Source organism: Bos indicus, chromosome 12 (assembly GCF_029378745.1).
Source record: "Bos indicus isolate NIAB-ARS_2022 breed Sahiwal x Tharparkar chromosome 12, NIAB-ARS_B.indTharparkar_mat_pri_1.0, whole genome shotgun sequence".
Classification (NCBI taxonomy): domain Eukaryota; kingdom Metazoa; phylum Chordata; class Mammalia; order Artiodactyla; family Bovidae; genus Bos; species Bos indicus.
The window spans coordinates 15461790-15469728 of record NC_091771.1 but is presented as its reverse complement, the minus strand read 5'-3'; positions in this window follow the sequence as shown (position 1 = coordinate 15469728).

Sequence of the window (7939 nt, the reverse complement as noted above, 5' to 3'; positions counted from 1 at the left end):
ACTGCTTCACCCCCTAAATACTTCACCATCAGGATAAGCAAGAAATTTAATGCCGTTTCAGTCAAACCCAATATACTGTCAATATTTAAATTTCTTTTGTTGTCCCTAAAGCTCACAAACATACACACACACACACATATTTTTATTTTTCAGTTCAAGATGTACCCAGGATTACCCTAGTACTAGTATTCTTTTTTTTTTTTTAAAGCTGGCTTGCCAGTTCTTTGTTATTCCAACCCTGGATCCAAACCTGGCAGGCCGACAGTGAAAACACCCAGTCCTAACCACTAGGCAACCAGGGAATTCCAGTACTATGAAAAAAATCTTCCATTACTTTGACATATTTGAAAAGTCCAGGCCAATATTAGAATCTAAGAGTATGGGGTTATTGAATTGTTTATAATTAGATGCAAGTCAAACTTTTTAGTAAGAGAAGTCAGAGGTGATGCTGTCTTATTTCCATCCAGAGACACAGTATCCTTCTGTGTCCATGTCAAGCCTGATCACTTGGTCAAGGGCAGTCTGGCAGTCCTCCACAAAGATCCTCTCTCCCTCTGCAACAGATGATACCTGTAATTTGTTTTCTCCCCCTTCTCTTCCCCTTCACAAGTCTCCTCTTCTTTTGAATAACAGCATGAACTCTGGCATTCTTTAAAATTCAATTTAATCCAGTTATTATAACCAACTACCAATATTATTTGTGGTGTTTGAATTTCCCTTTTGTGACCTGTGAAAGCCCCTCCTTATGTATATCCTGTCATCTTTTTTTTTAATATTTATTTATTTGGCTGTGCTGGGTTGCAGTTGCAGCCTGTGGGATCTAGTTCCCTGACCAGGAATAGAACCCAGACCCCTGCATTGGGATCAGCCAAGTCTTAGTCCCTGGAAACCAGTGAAGTCCCCATCCTATCAATCGATCTATCTTTGAACACTATCTTGCTTTCTGACATAGGACCTCCTAGCTCTCCTTGCATTTTCTCTGCCTGATGCAGAGAAATTTTAGTTCCTTTTAGTAGGAAATGGTACTCGGAAAATTAGATCTTAGTGTCCAGGGTGCTCATTGCTATTAAGATGTTATTTCTTTTAGGCCCTTTCAGTGGACCAAGTGTATATATATTCACAGAGCTATAAAACACTAAACAGTATACTCTTTACCCAGATATATTTTAAAATCATGAGTTCATATTGATACCTCCAATTAAACAGTCAGCATCTCGAGGTTCATTCTAGCCTTCCTCTTTCCATTTTATATTTTTCTTCTCCCACAGTGAAAAACCCTGGTTACTAAGAAAAAGATGTAAAATATGATGTCAAAAACGGTAAACATGGTGGGGAGATGTAAAAATGCAGGAAAACTCTGGTTCTTGTCAGCATCAATATATTTACTGGTTTCTTCTATCCTACAATAGAGACAAAAGAGCTGTGACTTCGATACTAACACCAGTAGCAAACCTAAGTTTAAGATTTCTTTGCACTTTTTCTATCTTTGTAAATACATCTCTTTCCAAAGGTGTGCCGTGAGAGGATGGTGATCAAAAGTTACTTGAATTCATCTGCTTTGCAATATAGTTGTGTTATCTGTGTGATACACTGTGACATAGTGTTGTTGCTGCTGCTGCTGCTAAGTCGCTTCAGTCGTGTCCGACTCTGTGCGACCCCATAGACGGCAGCCCACCAGGCTCCCCTGTCCCTGGGATTCTCCAGGCAAGAACACTGGAGTGGGTTGCCATTTCCTTCTCCAATGCATGAAAGTGAAAAGTGAAAGTGAAGTCACTCAGTCGTGCCAACTCTTAGCGACCCCATGGACTGCAGGCTACCAGGCTCCTCCATCCATGGGATTTTCCAGGCAAGAGTACTGGAATGGGGTGCCATTGCCTTCTCCGTGATACAGTGTTAGGTTTGTTATTTTATTTGCATAATTTTAGTTTGCCTTTTTCATCTTTCTTATCTAGCTTTCATTTTTGAATGTATAAAGCGTTCACTTGGTTCAAAATCAAATCTTTCAAATGTTTTCAGAAGAGGAACACCCCCTTCCTTGTCCCTGTACTCTGTTCCCATCTACCGCCTATCACTAACCACTGTCCTTAGTTTCCCGTTTATTCTCCCACTCCCCCCAAAATTAAGAATATGCATTCATTTGTTATCTATTGCTGTAGGGTTACGTTTTGCAGCTTTAAACAACAAACATATATTACTTCACAGTTTCTGTGCATCAGAAATCCAAGAAGGGCTTAGGTAGGTAGGTCTGGCTCCAGGTTTCTCACAAGAATGTATTTACTATGGAAGGACTGCAGTCCTCTCAAGACTGGACTGAGGGAAGATCTGCCTCCAAACTCAACTGGCTGTAGGAATATCCTCTTTCAAGCTGCCTCACAGGGCTGTTGGCATATCTCTGGTCCCCACTGGTTGTGAGCCAGTGAATTCGTTTCTTGGAGCTGCCTTAATAAATTACCACAAACAATATAGTTTTAAAAAAAAACACAGGGGTTTACTCTCTCACAGTTCTGAGGCTAGAAGTTCAAACTTGAAGTGTCAGCTGGACCACATTCTCCTGAGACTTCTACCTCCACTGTCATCTCACCAAGTCCTTTCCAGTCTCACAACTGTGTGACACACCCTTTCCTATAGATTCTTTAGATAGCCAAACTCCACTCTCCCTGTGCCCCACCAGCCTCTGCTAATATGCACATCATCTTTAGTAATACACACATAATATCGTTTATATTTAGCATGAAGATCCCTCTCAAGTATAAAGATCCTTTTGTAATGTAAACTAAATTTTAAAAAAAGCCTGGAATCCCTATGAAATGAATGGTAGTACTTTCAGCATCTATCAAGAAAATTCACATTGAATTGAGGACCCTCTGAATAACCTTGGGTTCCCCCAAGGGTCTGGATCCCCGTGTTGGAAATTATTGCTCTAGAGACTACTAACATGGTGACATCATCATAACCAGTTTAGAAAAAAACAAGAATAACAAATGAAACGGTAAATCTAGGAACAAATCTACTAACTACTCAGTGCCAGTCCCTGCTAAACACAACTAGTTTTTCACCTACTCTTTGCTTTCACATTTGCCCTATAACGGCCCTTCATGTGTGTGTTTTATCTGACTACAGTCAAAATACGAGATGGCAATGCGGAAGTGGAGACCTGAATTCTGTTCAGTCCTGGCCACAACTGTTTTAGCTCTCTGACCTTGATTAATCAACTTCTTTAAGTCCTCAGCTGCCAAATACAAACAACACCTACCTTACAGAATCTTAAGTGACATGCAAAAATGTACTCTGTAAAATGTAAATGATGTAGAAACATCTTCTAAATTCATCTGGCGGGGCCTCCCCAGTGGTCTAGTGACTGAGAATCCACCTGTCGACGCAGGGGACACGAGTTTGACCCCTGGTCTGGGAAGATGCCACATACCGCAGAGCAACTAAGCCCTTGAGCCACAACTGCTGAAGCCCACGTGCCTACCTGGTGCTCCACCCAAGAGAAGCCACCGCAGTGAGAAGCCCAACCGCACCAACGAAGAGTGGCCCCCACTCGCCACAACTAGAGAAAGTCCTCTTGCAGCAATGAAGACTCAGCACAGCCAAAAATACATAAATCTTTAAAAATAAAAATAATAAATACATTCATCTGGCTCTGTCACTTGTGAGCTTAAGATTCTTCCTTGGCTCCCCTGGGACTTCAGGATAAAGGACAGCCTCTTAGCCTAACAGAGTAGCCCTTTCCCTGGTCGTCCTTAGAGCTTCCAGTCACAGGAATCCTGTTCCCTGTCCTCCCCTCTTCACCTGCCTCTCAACCCTGCATTCTAAAGCCTGTCCATCTCAAGTAGCTGGACTCTTTGCCATACTTCCATTCAGGCCTTTATTAGCCGCTGTTGAGAAGAGTACAGTCCTCACGGTCTGTAACTTGGGCTATGCCAGACTCCACGAACAGCTGGGCAGCAAGGGCCATTCCTCACTCACATCTTGGTTTTCTTCATCACCTTGGCAGTCGCACTTGTACTGCTGTAGTAACAAGGAAGAACAAATGCTTTGGAATCAGCTAGAATTTATAAATGTGTGTGAGACTACCTTAAACTACAGGAACGATATTGATACATTGTCATGTACCCTACATCTTGTCAGGAAGGAGTCTCTTTGGGTTTTTTCGATGCTTGGTGCCACGCAGAACGAAAGGCCTGAATCAGACCACTTTCAGGGTGGACTTCAGTGATTGGTGGTGGGAGGAGGAGGAGGAAGAGGTTGCATCAGAGACATTTGGTCACCTTGCCCCCTGGCAAAGTGGAGCAGTAATGAGTCATACCTACTCCTAACAACAACAGCTGGATGGGGCAGTGTTCCCAACTGGTATGCTTGGAATGAGCTGGTAAAATTCTTTACCCTTATATCTCACAGCAGTGGTTATTAACCAGCAGATCTGTCCCCCAGGAGACAGGCAATGTCTGGAGATGTTTTTTGATTATCACAACTGAGTGATACTACAGGCATCTATGGGGTAGGGGGCAGCCATGCTGCTAAACACCATACAATGCCCAGAAAAGGCCTCCCACAACAAAGAATTATCAAAAATGGCAATAGTGCTGAGGTTTGAGAAATTATGTTCCTGGAAATGTGGCTTTTGGCATATGTTTTTCTTGGTCACAGGCGCTCTTTTTTTGACTGGTGGGGGGTGGTCATACAGGGTGGCAGGTGGGCTCTTAGTTCCCCAACCAGCAGCTGAACTGCACCCGCTGTGTTGGGAGTGCAGAGTCTTAACCACTGGATCACTGGAGAAGTCCCACAGGTTCTCTTTGGAAAGCCCATCTTTTGCGTAAGGCTCCGTGTGTTTATATGAATGAGCTGCGGCTCCCTGAGTGTGCTGTTGCTCCCCACACCTCTGGAGCCTCGAACATTGCTAAGCTGCACCTGCCAAGTTCCCTCTCTTGCTCCTATGCTCTCATCCTTCAGGCTTCAGTTTTGGGCATCAGCTCCACCAGGAAGTCTCTCCTGATCCCTAAATGCCAGACACAGTAGATGCGCCATGCACATGCCTCCTGCTACCACAACAGTTACTGCACTTCAGCAGCAATAGCTTGTGCCCCTGTCCCAGTTCTCCCAACCAGAACGCAGAGCTCCTTCTAGCAGGGACCCAGTCTCGCTCACTGCTGTATTTCTAGTACTCAGCACAGCACATGAAACGGTACGTAGTGAATATACATACATTTGAAGAGTCTGTATAATTTGGGATCTGGCTGAAAGATAAAAACCTTTTTCAAATGGTCCACCCATCTTCCTCAAGTTGGTATCAGTTGTAGGCTTTGATCAAAGCTTCCCTAGTTGTGTTTCAGTATTCAGTAGAAAAAATACTTCCAGTCAAGGAATCTCATATGAATTCCAGTGAGTTATACCAGGAATCTCAGGTATTTAACTATTTGCTATTTCCTTTTTATTATCCTTTTAATTTTTATGCCCAGAAATTTCCAAAGTATGGTTTGTAGGCCAAATCCAGAAAGTTGCCTGTTTTTATACAGTCCTAGAGCTAATAATCAGAGAAGGCAATGGCACCCCACTCCAGGACTCTTGCCTGGAAAATCCCATGGACGGAGGAGCCTGGTAGGCTGCAGTCCATGGGGTCACGAAGAGTCGGACACGACTGAGTGACTTCACTTTCATTTTTCACTTTCATGCATTGGAGGAGGAAATGGCAGCCCACTCCAGTGTTCTTGCCTGGAGAATCCCAGCGATGGCAGGGCCTGGTGGGCTGCTGTCTATGGGGTCACACAGAGTTGGACACAACTGAAGCGACTTAGCAGCAGCAGCCTCAGTTTTGCCTCCTGGACTGCAAAGAGTGAAATATTTATAAACTGGTTCTTCACAGAAGAAGTGTGCTGATTGATCTCTACTCCAGCCTTTAGCACATTTGCGTTTAAATATTTCATTCTCCACAATTCTCCACTGTGCTTTGGCTATTGTGCCCTTAGCCTGTCGGGGTTCATTTGGTAAAGGGACAGGAGCACAGCCCATAACAGCTGATGGCAGCAGAAGGAACGATCATGAGACCCTCACAAAGACCCCTGCCACCTCAGAGGACAGGCCTAAGCCACAGTTCTCTTAATACAATCAATGCAGCTTACACACTTGAGCAAATTCTCTTGCACCGTCACTTTAAAATCATAAATATAAGATTAATTACACATGTCAAATTGAAATCACGAGGTAATCTGTCAGATTGTCTAGAGTATAGCTGCTATTTTTATTATGGACACGGTGCATAAATAACAGACACATGCAGATTGTCTTACACTTTAAGGCTGGTACTAAAAATATTAGTACTATGGGTTTGATTTAGTTCACCATCGCTATATTTAATTCTAAACCTTCTTGGGGTTATGTAATCATATAAGGTGCCCAAATAATAGCAGGTTTACTAGCTCACGTCAGCTGAGCAATGGCATAATGAAAAGAATCAGGACCTTGATAATATTATCTTGAAGTGCTGTGAGCTACACTCCAGCTACGTGTTCCCTTTTTATGGAGCAGCTGTGTCTGATTTGTAGCAGGGACTTCAAGTCTAAGTCTTTCTTTTGGAATTTAGTTTCTCTACCCTCATCCCTCCTCACTGTCCCCCAACAAACCCAATTTGTTTGTGCTCCATTTCAACTTTTAGGGACTGATTAGGTGGAGAGAGAGAGAAACAGACAGACAAAGAGAGAAGCAAGTGACATTTAAAGAGAATAATCGTAACTTCTCAACAGCAGTACAGGAAACTAGAAAACAACGGAGCAAGGCCTTAAATTTGAGGGAAAATTATTGCCAAACTGTAACATCATATCTAACAAAAAAACTTTTAAAGCTACAGACACAAAAGGTCTCAAAGAACTGGCCTCTCATGTATGTGTCTTCAGAAAAGTTAAGAGAGGATATATTTCCTCAAAACTAAGGAATAAACGTTTAATAAAGGAAAACATGGGGGCCAAGAAATAGGGGCTCTAACACAGGAAGGTGGGGAAAGGGCTTCCTAAGATGACCATGAAAATCAATCTCAGGACAACAGCAACCAGCCTAGATTAGGGCAGGAATACATGGAAACCCTGGAAATACGCTGCCGAGGAAAACTGAGGCTGCCAGTCACTGGACATTTGTGAAACTGATAGGAGGCTTTAACTTCTAACAGAGAGTCTAGGGATGAATTAGAAATAGTCAGAAGTCCCCCCAAACCTTTTAAATGAAGACAATTATTTCTTTTCTCTTTTTCTGGAAGTGGGGTGGGGGGTAGGTGTGCCAAGCAGTATGTGGGATCTTAATTCCAGGGATTGAACCCTTGTCCCCGGCAGTGGAAGCGCAGGGTCCTAACCCCAAGACTGCCAGGGAAGGCCTTAAATGTAGACAATTACTAATCCCAGGGAAAACCAGAGGTCATATTTAAAAAAGGAAACATAATCATAGGAAATGATTCCTGAATATTCATTGGAAGGACTGATGCTGAAGCTGAAATTCCAGCACTTTGGCCACCTGATGCGAAGAACTGACTCTTTGGAAAAGACCCTGATGCTGGGATAGATTGAAGGCAGGAGGAGAAAGGGACGACAGAGGATGAGATGGTTGGATGGCATCACCGACTCAATGGACATGAGTTTGAGTGAGCTCCAGGAGTTGATGATGTACATGGAGGCCTGGCGTGCTGCCGTCCATGGGGTCGAAAGAGTTGGACACAACTGAGCGAACTGAACTGAATCATAGTACACTACATGGCTCAGCTACGAATAACATTTACAAAGTCAGAATAATTAAAACACTATATATGGGTTTAACCAAAACAAGCAATATAATTGTAATTAGAGGATAGTGAAGAACCCTGTGTGTCTACGTGAGTACCTGTGTGTAAGTGGGAGTGAGGGTGAGTGTGGGTGGGCGTAGAGAATAAATCTTTAGAAGAAGGAAGTCTATACAT